The 15,758-nt window shown below is 46.6% G+C and overlaps 1 protein-coding gene across 2 annotated transcripts in view; it reads right to left on the reverse strand.

The window, feature by feature from the left end:
* Window positions 1-6,322, reverse strand: part of LOC144145438 (arylsulfatase B-like) — a 54,595-nt gene extending 48,273 nt beyond the window's left edge. For both annotated transcript variants that reach the window (XM_077677059.1, XM_077677058.1), the window contains exon 1: window positions 6,230-6,322. The gene's annotated coding sequence lies outside the window, so the exon portion shown is untranslated. The remainder of the gene's footprint in view (window positions 1-6,229) is intronic.
* Between the last annotated feature and the right edge of the window lie 9,436 nt (window positions 6,323-15,758).

The following is a 15,758-nucleotide window of genomic DNA, read 5'->3' on the forward strand; positions in this document are numbered from 1 at the left end:
TTTGACGTCATCGCCGAAAGAGCGCCCAAGGACACAACAAAGCAGCGAAGCTCCCTCGACCCTTCGGGATTGCGGCCACGCTGTGCAGGCGCTAAGACGTGTTCTTGATTGGCTATAGGTATGCATTTTTACTGGTCTACTCGAATATTTATGAATGTTTGGTGGCCGTTGATCCCCTGCCTTTTTTTTACGCTAAAAAAGTGAGAATTTCAATCTTCGGGTCTGTTGTGCTACATCGGCAAGATGGGTATTGATGTAATTTTGTACCGGGCCAGAATTGGCATCTTTTTGCCTGCCAGAAGTTAAATGGAAAATGTATCGCTGACCCTGTCGGTGCATCCGGATTGAGTCTAGAGCTTACACCCTAAACCGTGTACATTCCTTGCTTTCATGTGCATCGCCTCGCTCTTGATTTGCGCTGGAGGCGTTGAAACAAACCCAAGGCTAAAGATTAAGGACGTTTTCGCGCTACTTCGGGACTTCATGTCAGAAGCTAACAAACCGAATGCAAACACGGCTGCTGCTTTAGAAGAAATGAAACAAGGCATTCATGACATTAAGACCCGAGTGGCTGTCATTGAAACAAATCTAGCAAGCGTACTCCAGATTGAGAAACATGTTACTACTGTAGGTGGTTCCGTGGAGGAGATGAAGGTGTCTATTTCACGAGCAAATGAGGAGCTAGTTAATGCAGTGGATGACCTAAACAATCGGATGAGAAGGCACAACCTTATTATCAAGAGCTTGTCTGAAGAAAAAAAGGAGCATTATTTGTCGACTTATTTGTCGACCTTATTTGTACGGGAGTTCTTCGCGACTAAGTTGAAGACGACGCTGGAGCCTAATGATATCGAGCGTTCCCATCGTGTCGCCCAGCCCCGTTCAGACTTCACACGGCCAAAATTGTCAAGTTTTTGAATTTTAAGACTAAATCTGATGCACTGCGATATGGTCCTATGTTAAAAGACTTGGAGCCTAAGGTATGGCCCGAAGAGGATTTCGCGCAAAAGGTTCAGTTGGAACGGAAAAAGCTGCGGTACTTTGCCAAGAGTAACCCTGCGAATAATGAGCGTTATTATACCCGCTATAACAAGCTTCAGTTGCACGCTATAACTTATAGTTACGACTGTACTTCCGGGTGGGTTGTTCAGTTGGCATCGCAGAATGATGGTCTCTCTACTTCTCGGTCACCTCAAAGAAAGTGTGGACTTGATCCTCCAGCCATAGATAGCCCAAAGCGCGAAGTTTCTGTTCTTCTGGCAATTTTTGTCATTTACTTCCCAAACTTGATATTGTTGAAGCAATAGCATGCGTGTGTTCAGCTGAAATCATACTTGGCACCGAAACCTGGCTCTCAGACAGCATCGAGAACAAAGAATAATCGCGATCAAACAGTTTCGCTATATTTAAAAAAGAACGGGTTGCTTCTCGAGGACGAGGCGTAATCATCGCAGTAGAAAGTAATGATCTGCCCACTATTTTCACTCTTGACATTCCTCTGGAACTGCTTTGGGTGACATTGAGATTTTCTAGATTGACATAAGCGATTGTTCTGTGCTGTCGTTCACCGGTAAGCCACTCTGGTTTCGTATATAATTTGCACGATTCACTTGAAAAAAGTTGCGATAGAGTTCCACAATACATTATGATATTAGGTTTATCACCAGCCCTGCATGTTTTGTGCATGCGGGTTAGCGCTTCACAACAGCGCTCGAGATTTTTTTTGCTAAAACCACTATGCGAGCCGGGGACTCGGTGGTCGCCGCAAGGCACGCGCTTAGGAGCACTGGGCGCTTTCTTGCTCCTCAGGCTTTTTGACAGTTTTGTTTTGCTAAAACCACTGCGTGTGCCGGCGACGCTCAACAGTCGCCGCGGAATACGCGCTGGCGAGCACTCGGCATTTTTTAAAATTTTTCCTGCAACAGCGAACTTACAGCTTGTACACTAGCTCCATTGTTAAAAACGAATTCGCTAATGCAAATATAACTCCTTCAGAACGACCAGGACCTCATGTGCCATTGTAAAGCCTTCTTCCGACAAGATGTCTTAGTGATCTGAGTTAAATGTATAATAATTGCAACTGCAGTACGAATACTACTCACAGCTTCGATTAAACAGTACACACCTAACACGTGCCGAGCCGGGGCGTCTAAGCACAAAATTAGTCTTTGGAATGCAAGCAGTTGAGCTGACCTAATAAAATACGTAGTTTGTCTTCCTACATTGTTCAGCACTAGCTGTTGGTTTTGATGTGTTTCCAGGATATCGGGTGTTAAGATGCTAAGATTTATTCTGGGCGTGTATTTGTTCAGCTTAATATGAAGCGAACGAATAATTTATGTTGAATTAGCATGTAGGTCAGCACCGAAAGATGATACCCTCAATTTCGAAGTCAAGGTTGTGAAAATTTTGAGGGCTATTTTTATCCTTACCCAATGAGGTAGAGCACTGAGGCGGGTAGTCTCATTTCTACTCAGAGGAAAGCAGACGCCGCCGTCCATAGGCATAATACCTGGATTAACAGCCGTCTCACTGACTGATCCTAAATAAAATATTTCCGGACCTCCATGCAATCTATCAAAAATTTCACAGACCACTGCATGTTCACGCATTCGAACAAATTTAGCGCTGCACATGCAACAAATGCTGAAACGGCGTGTTCAGTACGGAACAGGCATCATGTTTAGGTTTCACCCGTGTTTGATAACTAGCAAATTCAGGAATTAACTGAGCCGTTCCGTCCATCGAGGCGGATAGTCTCAAGACGTACTCACCATGCTGCATAAAACTGACCGGGTTGCAAGCTGCCTTCCTCCTCGTGGAGGAAGAGAGAATCGTAATGTGGTGTGGGGCCCTCAGTCCCGGACTCCATTGGAGATCCCTGCCTCCTCGAAGCTTCATGACGATAAGAAATGTGGTTTTAAAGCTATTTCCTTGTTCTTAAGTTGCAACCGACCGGTTGTACTGCCTCGGAAATCGCACCTTTGATGGTTTCGTCAGCAGGTTACGTTCACAAGGACAGTAATGGAAAACCTATATACAAAATCAAGGAGGTATGCGAAGTCTGTGCAAAATAAATTGAAATGTGCTTGAAAAAGAGTTTGAAGCGAAACGCAAAAAATGAACGACAAGGATCAGTTTTAAGTTTCTTGTCGGTGTATAATTAGTACTGCCAGTAAAAGTTTAGGACTCACATGATAACTATCTTGCTATATGTTGAGATCATTTTCCTGCACTACGTAGAACCATTTCTGCAGCGGGTAGTGACAATTGACGGCAATGAGTCCGCCTGTATAAGTCAATATTATTCCAGTATGTGGCTTTAATTATTGGCGAAGACTTGTGTGCAACGACAAGTTACCGTCAATTTCTTTACAGTAAGAAAGTGCGACCGCTTATACAGCGTTCTCGCTGCGACTGCGGTGCGTCACATAGTGGGTTGAAAAATTCAATTCATTCCTATATTGTTTACGACGCATCAGGCATTAGTTGCGGGCGAAGATGACAGAGAAAGTACCCCCACCGGAAGAAGCTAAACCATTTCGAAACGCCGGTTGTCATAACCACCGTAAAAAAGAGGCCACAGGTGAAACTGCCGAAGCGGTCATGATAGTAACACGAAAGCTCAAGAAAGATACACAGCAGATCAATGAAAGGTTCTTTACAAGCACCGGCACTCGTCCGTCCCCCAATTGGAGACTGTTATATTGTCCTTATTTTTTCTAGAAGCCTTCCATGTTTTGGTTCAACAGCAAATACTAAAGAATATGTAGGAGGTCCCGCATGGTTGCACGATGGCACGAGTTTTGGGAATCGCGTAACGCTAGGGTTGTGTGGATATTCAAAACTGTCGAATGTAAAGTCCAATAAATATTCAGTTCGACTCTCCAATCCATAGGACTATTCGAAATCTTCGAATATTTACGCATTATTTTGACATTCGCCTATCTAAATATACTGCATATTCTTGGGAACTGTGACCATGCCACCCTACCACGGCCCTAAACTTCGTAACAAAAAAACAATAAGTTTGGATAGTTTCGCCCATTGTTTTTACTTTTGATTTATTCAAATTTGGAAGCGCGTGTACACATTGCCAACATGTTCGCCAGAACCACTGAAGTTAGGTCTACATTCAGAGTAGTCGCGTTTTTAACGTGGTGGCAGTCTTTTAACGACGATAATTTCAACGAAGAAATAACTTGCGTACATGAGTGAATACGGTAATGTAGAAGCTATCTCAGTACAATATAAATGAACCTCATAGTTTAGTGGCAGTTCATAGTCGGTCAGGCAACCATGCACACGCTGTCGGAGCGTTTTATGTTTTGTTCGGTGCTTGCGAACGTGCTCGGCGCATGTGTCTAGCGCAACAAATGATAGACGTTCGGAAAAATTACGCTTTGGTAGCGCGGTTTGCTCAATTGGGCACACCGCTGGACAAGCGCGAGCATGGACGAATGCCATCTGGGAGTTGTTCGAGAGCGGAGCTAGTGACGGGACATGCCGTGCATGCAATAAGCACCGTAAAAGCCTACTTACAACCACCCTCGTTATTCGCCTAAAATGCCAGCCTGGTCCACTCAAAATTGCGTCTGAGCAGATGGAGGAGTAAGTAGAAGAGCACCTTCATGCTCCTTTTCAGCCTCGTATGGAGACTCCTTGTCTGTGGTGGAAAAGTGTTGGTAAAGCTATGTACTCCTCACTTTCCCAGGTCGATCGGCTTCACCTCTCGGTTCCAGCTACCCACGCGAATAATGACAAGCAATCTTTTACCACAGGATACGTTGCCACAGGAACAAGAGAGCACCTTATCCCTCAGTATGTGGAACAGTTGGCGTTTATGCACGAAAACCTGCGCTAGGAAGACTGGCTGCACGTGCGCTTTTAAGTGGTTTCCCGGCTTTGGTTTCCACTTTCGACTCACTAAATTCGAAAATGAAAAACCTGATGTACACTTGCCCCACTATTGTGGCGAAATGTGGTGGATAAAAGAGCTAGCAAGGAATATTCCAAGAAGAAAATGACGTTCATTTTATAACTTTTTCCCCTGTACATGGCTTCCCAGGCATTCGCTTCTACTCGAAACTATTCGCTTCGCTCCGAAAGTATTTGAATTAGGTAGATATTCGATTTGTGTTCCCTTCCAAGTGAAAAATCACTATTTCAACATGCCTACATTACACCAATATTAGATTATAGCCCACTAGCTACGCGGCTTGCGTAAACGAAACACACTAAGTTTGCGCTTTAGATACCCGCGACGATAGACACCCTCGTGGGAGCAAATAAGCCAAATAAATATTCGATCGCAGAAGACAAACAGCGAATGCCTGCCTATTAAAGGGTAAAGTCCGTATCAAGCCATCATTAAAAATTTGTCCAAAAGAGCGCTAAATTGTCGCTGTCGTTTGCCTCCTTACGTTGCACCAACATACACCGGCGTTTCCTCGACTTTTTCGTGACGCTCCCGCGCTCTCTCTATGTATTCTGCGTAAATGCTAGCTGATTCGTCATTTACATATCAAGGATAACTTCAATTGGCACTACTTTCCTTAAACGGCAACGAAAAATCTGCTTCAGAGAAACTCGTCATTGGTTAGGTTCCTCAGTTACCCTTCATGCTCGGCCGCGAGCAAGGGCACCCCATGAAATATTTTAAATTTTCCATGTCATTGCACACATAAAGTGTACTCTACTCAAACAAATTAGGGCTGCCCCATCGATAGCAGACAGGGGCTTATGTTTGGCGGGTACGTGAGTGGGACAGCAAAAAAAAATTTTCCAAATTATGCGCATCTGTGCAGAAGAGGTTGTTCATGAGTTAAAAAACTGACAGGCTTAATAAAACCGCAGGTATTAAAGTTTAGGAAACCTGAAACGTGAATTGGAAAGGCAACGGCTAATGTTCAACGTTTTACACTTCAATTCTAGCCATATATTTTGATATTCACGTAACTGATTCATCGGGATGGCGTAAATGGAAGGAAAAATGTACTGTGCAATACAGTATTTGTCACATCTGGTTGGGTAGGGACGGTATACTGAATCTACATCTGATTATTACTTGAAGTGAGGCTCATTGAAGTAAAGTGTTCGGAGGCTGGCTTCGCATAAACGAATAGGCTTTTCTTCACATCAAACCCAAGAGCAAACTCCTGGATTTGGTTAGGATTTCTTCTATAGTTACTCCTCTAAACAAATCATGGTCTATAACCACCGTACTTACGGTTATCGAGAGTTTTCCGCGTTTCGAGCCCAACTTCTGCTCACAAAGCTCGCTGAAACGCACAGCTGATGCAGGTGGAACACTGAACCACGGTCGCTGTGAACCAATCGAAGTATGCGAATATTCGCTTGCGTAAACCTCCGGTTTTAAGCTGCAGTTTGTGACAGCTGGCATTAGGACCCATCACTCTGGCTGCCTGTCCCAGGCGTGCAATTGTTTTCTGACAGCAAAACAGCAAAACACAGTCACCGGCGACATATTACCTCACGGTTAGATGCCTGCATTTTATAAGCTACGAATGCTTTAAATTAAACCTAGGGCAGGCAGCGCAGAGCACCGACTTCCCGCCAGTTCCATACTATTGACGCGCCAGAAAATAGATCCGGCGCAATAGTTTCCAGCACCTAGACCTGTAATTCGCACTGTCGAAACCTCGACAGTATCATTTCAGTTACACTAAAACTTATGTGGCGATATTTTTCTTGTCAAAATCATCATCATAATCGCTTGAATTGTTCCAAATTTATTTACAGTAGTGTGTTATGCAGATGGATACTGAGCAAAAGGTTTGACTAGGTTCACGAGAAAATATTTACCGGTATTATTCTTTCCTGCAATTGGATACAGAAAGGTAGTGTGCCCGGTGCATCCCTAACCACTGAGACAAACACGCATACTTTTCAACAGTCCCCTCATCTCTGTTGTTGTGCAGAGCGGAACATAGCATAGTATATCTTAAACATGTGAAATCTTGATTTTTGTGGGAATGTCTCTGCACATTACATGAATATTCTTTTCGACGATGAAAGCGGCGTTTTGTGCAGCCTAAAACGACACTGTACGTTAGGATATGATGAGAAGGGTAGGATGCAGGATTCAAGGGTCCTACACCACTCGTCAAGAGCCCCTACGATGTGTCACTGAACACGCCGGCGAACGTATGCGCCGGCTGTTGTAAAGAAAATGGCAGCCGAGGTTACAATTTGCGTCATCTATCCCTGTCTTTTTGTGAACGGCGCTGTCATAATGATAGTGACAGTAATTTCTACTGCCCACGCAAACACGCCCATTAAATTGGTGAGGATCGAACAGCTGTAATGAACTACAGTAATGCACTGTTAAATATTACGAGTATTAATCTATCGCTCAACCTCCCCACCCTCGCAATCCGTCGAAACGTTTCTCGACTCTGCATCTTACCCAAAAAAATATTATAATTTCCCTTCACAACGCAGTACAGTCTTCTTCCCTCCTGCCCGTGCATAGTGTCGCCTCTTTTAACTCTTTGCACCGCCTACATGGGTCAACCGAAACTTTTAACAACTCCTTTTTACATGCAGTCATACAAGACAGGATTAACCTACCAGAAACCATAGTCAACGAACGCGACTCCTCAGTTTTCAAGCAGTTAATCACAAATGATTTCAGCTCCTATTCTCTATTTTTACAGTTACAGTTCCTTTATGTATACATGTATATATATTTCCTGTGTTGCTGCCATTTTCTGTGTTGCTGCCTGTACCATCGACCATCACCTACTGTGAAATTTTTGTACTTGCCCCCCTCCCCTTAATGTAATATCGTGCAAGGGGCCCTTAAGGGTACAATAAATGATGATGGTGATGATGCACTTACTCAAGTACACTCGGTCAAACTTTTTGTCCGAGCCCTGCAGCTTACACTATGCACAATGTCAATGAAAAACACTCAGAATGTTAAACACGTCAAACCATGGTAAACAAGTGATACGGAATCGCGCGCAGCGTGATAAGAACGTCGACAAATTACTGTGAACGCAGGTTGTGCACATTGCCTGAAAACGGAAGCCTTGTAAGTTAATGAATACGGAATCGCAACGCAGCGTGCTGGGAACGCCAACAAGTTATCGTGAAAGCTGTCTGTGCAAATTGGCTCAAAACGGTGCTGCTTTCTAACGTCCACTTGGAGTAAAGATGAAATGAATATCTTGGCGAACTCGTAAAGGGCATATGACGTGTTTTCGCCAACTTCCTCCCGGGGAAAATCACCGGCGAAACGACGCTTCTGCCTTACCGATTTCCATCTACACGAAGCACCAGCCGAGAAACCCGCGTTCTAGCCGCCCCACTGCAGTCTAGATGACGCTTGTCGGCGGCGTTGAGGACTTACGCAATAAATTGTTTGTAACGTTTATTGTGAAACGCAACTACCAGCGGGGACAAGGTTTTTATTCCAAAATACACGTTCTCCCACCGCGATGGCTAAGTGGCTAAGGCGTATTTTCGCTGAGCCCAATGACGCGGGTTCGCTACCAGCTTCCGTGGCTGCTTTTCAGATGGAAGCGTAAAGAAAAACGCCAATGCATCTAGATTTCAGCCCATGTTAAAGATCCCCAGGCGGGAAAAATTTACCTGGAGTCCTCCAATACAGCGCGCCTCACAGCCAAAGTGTAGTTTTGTTGCGTCCAACCCCATACCTAAATCAAATCACCGGTTTGGGTAAAGCCACCACGATAGGACTTTGCGCAAAACAGTAGTGCATGGTGTGCCATGCCATGTGCTGCGTCTCCAAACGTCCCGGTGATTTGACCACGGCATAGGTGTGCATACCTTCGCTCCCATCGTCGCCTAGTAGAAATGGCTCATGTAGCTCTTTAAATCTGCTGAGAAGTTATAGTTGCCTTTGCTCCGGGATAATATCAACATAGGTACGGTTTTCTGAAGTGGAGCTGAAAAAAATATGCTGCACGTAAAAGCTTTGCCAACGTATACAAACGGCCATTCATGGATAGGGGGCTTGAGGTGAGGGGTACACAATTACGCCCCGTCCACTGAGACACAGGAAGCACGTCTTTCACCGAATAACTGTCGGTGATCTACTGCCACCTAACTCGAACTTTCAGTGGGCTACCCAAAGAACACCAATGAGCCCGGTTGGGAGTAAACGGCTGATCTTGTATGATGATTGTTGGTGTATAATGGCGCAAGGCCGACGAGGGCAAAGAGCGCCAAAACGGTGGTTAGGTATGCAGGATGTAATCGTAAACGCTAAAATCATTCAACAAAGACAAAAGGGAATACAGTAAAAGACAACGAGGATGGCTGGTGTAAAGGGCCAGGTTGTGATAGTGCGTGGCATGAAATAGGGTTTAAAAACTACTACGCGTGATAGGAAATGAGGTGTGAAAACTTGATGTCACTAAGAAACTTAAAGGTGCGTTGTACAGGACTCATGGCATCATCCGCTAAAAACAATGCTGGGTGGAGTGGAATGTGTTGTCGGTAGAGGTCAGCGAAGTGTTTCTGTCGTGTTGTGTAGAGTGCTTTGCATTGAAGTAGCACATGGATCACGGATAGGCGGTATCCACACCTGCTACACAGGGGTGTTGGAGATCCCGTGAGCAGGTAGGAGTGCGTTGCATGCGTGTGGCCTATCCGTAATCGAGCCAGGGTAACTTTATTGTACCTGTTGTGGGTGTCAGTGGTGTATGCTCCCAAGAGTGTCTTTATAACGTGTAGTTTGTTGTCTGCCTTTTCATTCCAGTGTGCTTGCCATGTATTGCGAAGGTGTTTTCTAATGTGTGACTTAACGTCAGTGTACGGTATTGTTGTTATGTTCACTGTGTTTGCAAGTGCAGCAGCAGAGGCCATTTGATCTGCTGTCTCGTTTCCGGTGATCCCCGACTGACCTGGCACCTAGCATACGGTAACTTCAAGACTTAATGCATATGCTGACATAACGGTTTTGTAAAATAAATGAATAACATGGTTTTTACAAAGCTGCTTAGATGACAATGCACGTACTACACTCAAGGAATTTGTAAAGATGATAGACTTGGGATATTTGTGATGAACTATGTGCTTTAAAACACGAAATATGCCATACGCTTCAGCCGTAAAAATGCCGCTTTTCGAGTTTAGGATGTTAGATACCCTAAAATCAGGTCCGTGGGGAGCACACGACACCATACGGGCTGTTTTTGACGCGTCGCTAAAAAATTCTGTGCACTTGTATTTATCTTGAAGGAACAAGAAGTGCTGAAGAATTACCATTGTGGGTACTCATTTTTTATCAATCGCTACAAACGACAAATCGCACGACACGGGGCGAAGCTGCCACGGTGGCAAAAAGTCGGAAAGGGTTTATTTGTGGGTGTCTGAAAAGGTGACAGATAATTCTGACACTTCCTGTCTGACCCTATGTGAGAACGGAGCAGAGATAGATGGACGATTAAGAAGAAGTTGGGACATGGGTGTATCACAAATAAATGGTTAGGAAGGATGGTGGGTAATTGACGAAATTTTAAAAGCGTACAGAAGATCTATGTATGTTCGCTGATGATCTAGGGACCATTTATCGCACTCGACGTATAGGCTTTGTACGAGGCTTGTACGGAAAGCGCCCGAAGCGAGGCGAAGCCCCAAGTGAAGCACTGGGTCTAGCATTTTCAGCGCTGTTTTTGTTGCCGACCCATAAACCATGCTCCCATAGTCCAAGCGGGACCCCACCAAGCTTATGAAGACACGTAAGATGAGTTGCTTGTCCGCGCCATAGCAGTGGTGTGAAAGGACCTTAAGTATGTTTATTGCTTTGAGGCATTTATGTTTTAGTTGTCTGATGTGAGGGATGAATGTTAGTTTCTCGTCTAGTACGACGCCTAAAAATTTGTGTTCCTTTTTTACAGGAATCAAGCCACCATTCAATTCTATTTCAGGGTCGGGATAGATACTGCGCCTCTTTGAGAAAACAACGCAGGTACTCTTTCCAGGATTAATCCTAAAACCATTATGATCTGCCCAGCGAGCAAGCTTGTTTGCCCCAAGCTGGATCTGTCGTTCACATATGGACATATTACATGATTTATATGATATTTGTACGTCGTCCACACACATCGAAGAGAGATTGTTGGTGGCAATAGCTTCCGAACTGAATTCATTTTGAGTATAAACAAAGTGCGGCATAAAACACCACCTTGAGGCACGCCATTCTCCTGCACGTGAACGTTTGAAAGTGCCGAACCAACTCTGACACGAAATGTTCGTAAGATAGGTAACTGAACAAAGTGTTCAGCATGTTACCAGGTATACCAAAAGATTTGAGGTCTCTAAGGATGCCATAGCGCCATGTAGAATCATATGCCTTTTCAATATCAAAGAACACGGTCATGCAATACTGCTTATTTAGATTGGCATCTTTATTGTAAGATTTTAGCGCTACTAGTTGGTCATTTTTAGATCACCCCGCCCTGAAGCCTGCCTGGCAGCTCTCGAGAAGACCATTGTACTCAAGAAAGTACACGAGTCTCCTGTTGATCATCTTCTCGAGAAGCTTGCCCAGGCAGCTTGTGAGGGCGATAGGTCTATAACTGGTGGGAGAAGAAGGGTCCTTACCCTCCTTCAGAAACGCCACTACAATAGCCTCCCTCCAAGATTTTGGGATGTGCCCCCAAAGCCACATGTTATTGTATAGGTGTAGGAGTGTTTCAAGTGTATCTGGGTGTAGGTGTTGAATCATGGTCTATGTAATCTGATCTGCGCCTGGAGCTGAAGGTTTACATGTGCTCAGGGCAGCCCTCAACTCATAAAGTGTAAATTCAGAATTATAACCAGATTTCGACCTGTTATTGCCGTAAAGGGACTTTTTTCACAAGTATTTTTATGTTTCAGGAAAGTGTCTGTGTAGTGTACAGAGCTGGAAACATGTTGGAAGTGTCGTGCAAGTGCGTTAGCATGGTCTTCCAGTGTGTCTCTTGTTGTACTGACCAGGGGCAGGCTATGTGTATGTTGTCCTTTAAGTTTGCGTATTCTTGTCCATACCTTGTGTGCACCTGTGTATGAGTTAATGGATGTAAGCAAGGTGCGCCAACTTCCTCGCTTTGCCTCACGGCGCACATGTTTTCCAAACGCCTTGGCCCGTTTTAACAACAAAAGATTACCCGACGTGGGGTACCGACGGAGGATACCCCACGCCTTGTTCTGGGCCTCTCGCGCCCGCCTACAGTCCTCATTCCACCACGGCCTCCTCTGATTACGCGGGGCACCAGAGGCGTGGGGAATGGACTTCTCGGCGGCGTCGCGGATGTGCGCCGTGAGGAGTTGGGTAGCTTCTTCAACGTGTAGGTGTTCAATGGATGTGTGGTGTAGTTTAGATGTTTCTGCAAATGTACTCTAGTTCGCTGTATCCTCATTGAACCTGTTATGGGAAGGTGAACTGTTCGGGCCTAAAAGAATGAATGGTGTGGGTAGCTGATCCACAAGGCCCTCGAAATCTGAGCTCAAGAGCTGGAAATCAGGAGAGATGTAAAGTGAACATAGAGTTATTACCCTTTTCAAAATTATGATACGAATGGCAACAGCCTCAAGAGCGGTCTGTAACAGGATAGAAGGACACGCCAAGGACTTTCGGGCAATGATGGCCACACCCCCGTAAGATGTACCACTACCAGCCCTGTCCTTCCTAAATACCTGGTAACTATTCAAAAAGTTTGTATGTTTGGAATTTAGGTGTGTTTCTTGTATACACATGACACTTGGCTAATTGGAATGCAGTAACTCATAAACATCATCAAGATTTTTAAGAAGGCTTTTGCAGTTCCATTGCATTATATTTTCTCTTCCCAATATTGAAGTTTAGATATACTGGAGCATGTGTGTGTTTACGTGTCGGCTTTCGGGGCTTGTACTCTTGGAAGGGGCTAGTAAAGATCGTTTCCCCGAAATACAGTGTCGATCAGGAACCCAATCGCCCGGGCTCCTGTTGATTTGGTAGGAGGCTGGCAGGGTGATGGTGTTGAAGTTCTTGGAGACGGCGTGAATTGACGGACTCGGGGCGTTGGGGTTGATTAAGTGAAACGGAAGTATATGTACAGCTATTTACATTAGGATAACTGGGTACATGAGTAATAAAAAGAAAAAAACTCAAACTTCAGCTAGACGCTAGCTCCGAGTGCACACAAATCCCTCGAGCTCCTCAGCTTCGTCTAACTCTCCTATTCTCGGAGCGTACACAAACAGCTCGAGAAACAACGGCCGAGAGTTTGTCTCGCCGCAAGATCCGTCTAGTTGCCCGGTACGGCGCTGTACCCTTAACCTCCGACGCGATCTTAACCTCGACTACGGGGCTAACAACTCCCAACCTAGCGCGTACGGTCGAGACTCCTTGTCCCGCCGGGAACTGCCAGCTCAGCGCTCAGACAAGAACGATTTTCAACGGCCAAGTTCGGCCTTATAAAACCTCGAGATCACCCTGTCTCGGGAACGCCCCTGTAGCGTTCGTACACGCGCACGGGAGTGCCTAAATTCACGTACACATCTGTCACTCAGCACGGCACGGAATATTCAATGAGGCGCTGCTATCTTCGGGTCAACGGCACGCTTGCAGACGAGCAAGTTCGGGCGACCCCGCGGGGTGAAAGCGAAAGACGGCGACAGTGCGTCATGCTGACCAGGGCGCGACAACAATAGAGACGCCGTTAATCCCCCCACCTCCGCGCGTCGAGCCGACGTTCCTGGAATTCGGCGGCGCTATTTGCTTTCTCAATGGGGGATTATCCTTGAGGTATGCGGTGGGCCAGACGATCCGTCTCCCGTGCACGCCGTGACCAATTAGAGGCGGTTGCAGCGCAGTGTCGGCAGTGCTACGTCGCTAGAAAGAGCGGCGGGTTCTCACGCGCAGCCCGGGCGCCTGGCCGCTAATCTCATAAGTGGACCTTACAATTCCCCCCTTTAAGAGGGTTACTGGACCTCTTGGTTCAGTCAATCCGAAAAGAATTAAAAAGGGCCACTCGTTTCATCTGTCCTTCCACAGTAACAGCGGAACAAACAAACAAACAAACAAAACACGTGGAAGGAGCTAGGTATAACCACAAATGAGCCCCCTTCTACTTCTGCAGCTGATCCGAACTCTCAGCTGCACTAGGGCCTGTGACACACTGCCAGGTAGCAGAACTTAGTGCGTCAACCCATCCAGCGCGGCTCCTGACTAAATCTCGGTAATGGCCGCAACACACACTAAAGCTACGAAGCTCTATCTCACCCGCTGGTTTCGCGAGGTCGCCGATTGCGTCTCGATCCTCGCTTTCAACTGTAGCTGCCTTCTCACACGATTTTTCTCTCTCCTTCACAACATCCTCGGGAGCTCTCATTCTTGGTTTCGCAGTCTCCACGCCTGCGTTTTTGTGTTCTCCATCGGCCTCCTCGGTTAAACTCTCACCATCAAGACTACCAAACCCACACGCCATCTCCGTATCGTTCCTACCCTCTTCAAACGTTCTGAGCTCCTCATCCTCCATCTTTTCGCATTCTCTCTCACTTCCTCTTCCATTTTCTACATGTTCAACCCAGTCTACCTTCTCAGCTCCCTTATCCGTCTTTACCTCCTGCTTTTCCTCAGCCCGATCGTCATCTCCGTCTCTTTTTTGCTCCGTCTCCGCACATGCTTTAACGTCTTCTATCTCCTTTCTCTTCTGGGCGAGCTCCTGAACGCCCGACCCGGAGTTCGCTTTCTCGTGCAACTTTCGAGCGTAATTGGGAGCGCGGCGGGCCCCAAGACTTTCCTGCGCGACTCCAGTCTCCTCCGGTCCACCGATTAGAATTTGGGTACTGCCCGTGCCCGCAAGTTCAGCATGCATTAGCGCATGGTCCGGTGCAAAAGCAGCTGGCGGCTCTACACTCGCAACAACGGGGCTACCCTTTGAGTCTGCTCCTATACCGGACGCGCTCGCTGGAACGCTCCTCGCGCTCGCTTCCCTTTCTATGCAGCTGTTCCCGGCTGAGCCGCTCGCCACCTGTGCGCAGCTGCGGCCGCTTCTCTCCTTTTCGCGCGGCTTCAACTTGAAAAACGTGCTCCCCCCATTCAACTTTGCTGTCAGTGCATAACTGGGCCCGCTCGACGGGTTTCGCCCTATGCGCTGCAGCTCCAACTCCAAACTTTGCCTGCGAGGCTGCTCGGCATGTTCGAGCATCACTTCATTACACCGCTCTACGGTATCACCGGCCGCGCCTACCTCGTCGCTCCTCATCCCAATGTCCATCTCCGCGCGTTCGACATCGGCGGAAATTCTAGCCTCGTGTAGGGAGTCACGGCTACTTGCTTTGTCATCGCAATGTACAACCTCTAAACGCTGGCCGGAACCATTCGACTTAGCTGTCGCTATACAGCTAGCTGGGTCTGTGCCCCATTGTTTCTGCTCTCGGGTGTCCGACCGCAAGGGCGTATGGCTTCTCCGCTCCAGCTCCAACTCATACCTTCGCAAGCGCTCTTCAGATTCGAGCTTCAGCTTTTGCATGCGCTCCTTAAAATCTCGCGCTGCTTTTCTCTCTCGCTCCTCAAACTCCAACTCCCTTCGCCTAATAATCATTGTTTCAAACTCCGCTTGAACCGCCCCCCCTGCCGCCATGTTCGCCAGCATGCTCCGCGTGACTACCATGCAACCCAAGACTCAGCCTACACCGCCACGACGAAGCGCAAGAAATCCCACTCACCCGCACCCTCGGTGGTCGGCCGCCGCTTCGTTGGCCCCGTGCGCTGGCTTGGCTCTGCCGCTCCACTA

The sequence above is a fragment of the Haemaphysalis longicornis genome, unplaced genomic scaffold (genome assembly GCF_048455015.1).
Source record: "Haemaphysalis longicornis isolate Haplotype H1 unplaced genomic scaffold, Haemaphysalis longicornis Haplotype H1 scaffold_7, whole genome shotgun sequence".
Lineage (NCBI taxonomy): Eukaryota > Metazoa > Arthropoda > Arachnida > Ixodida > Ixodidae > Haemaphysalis > Haemaphysalis longicornis.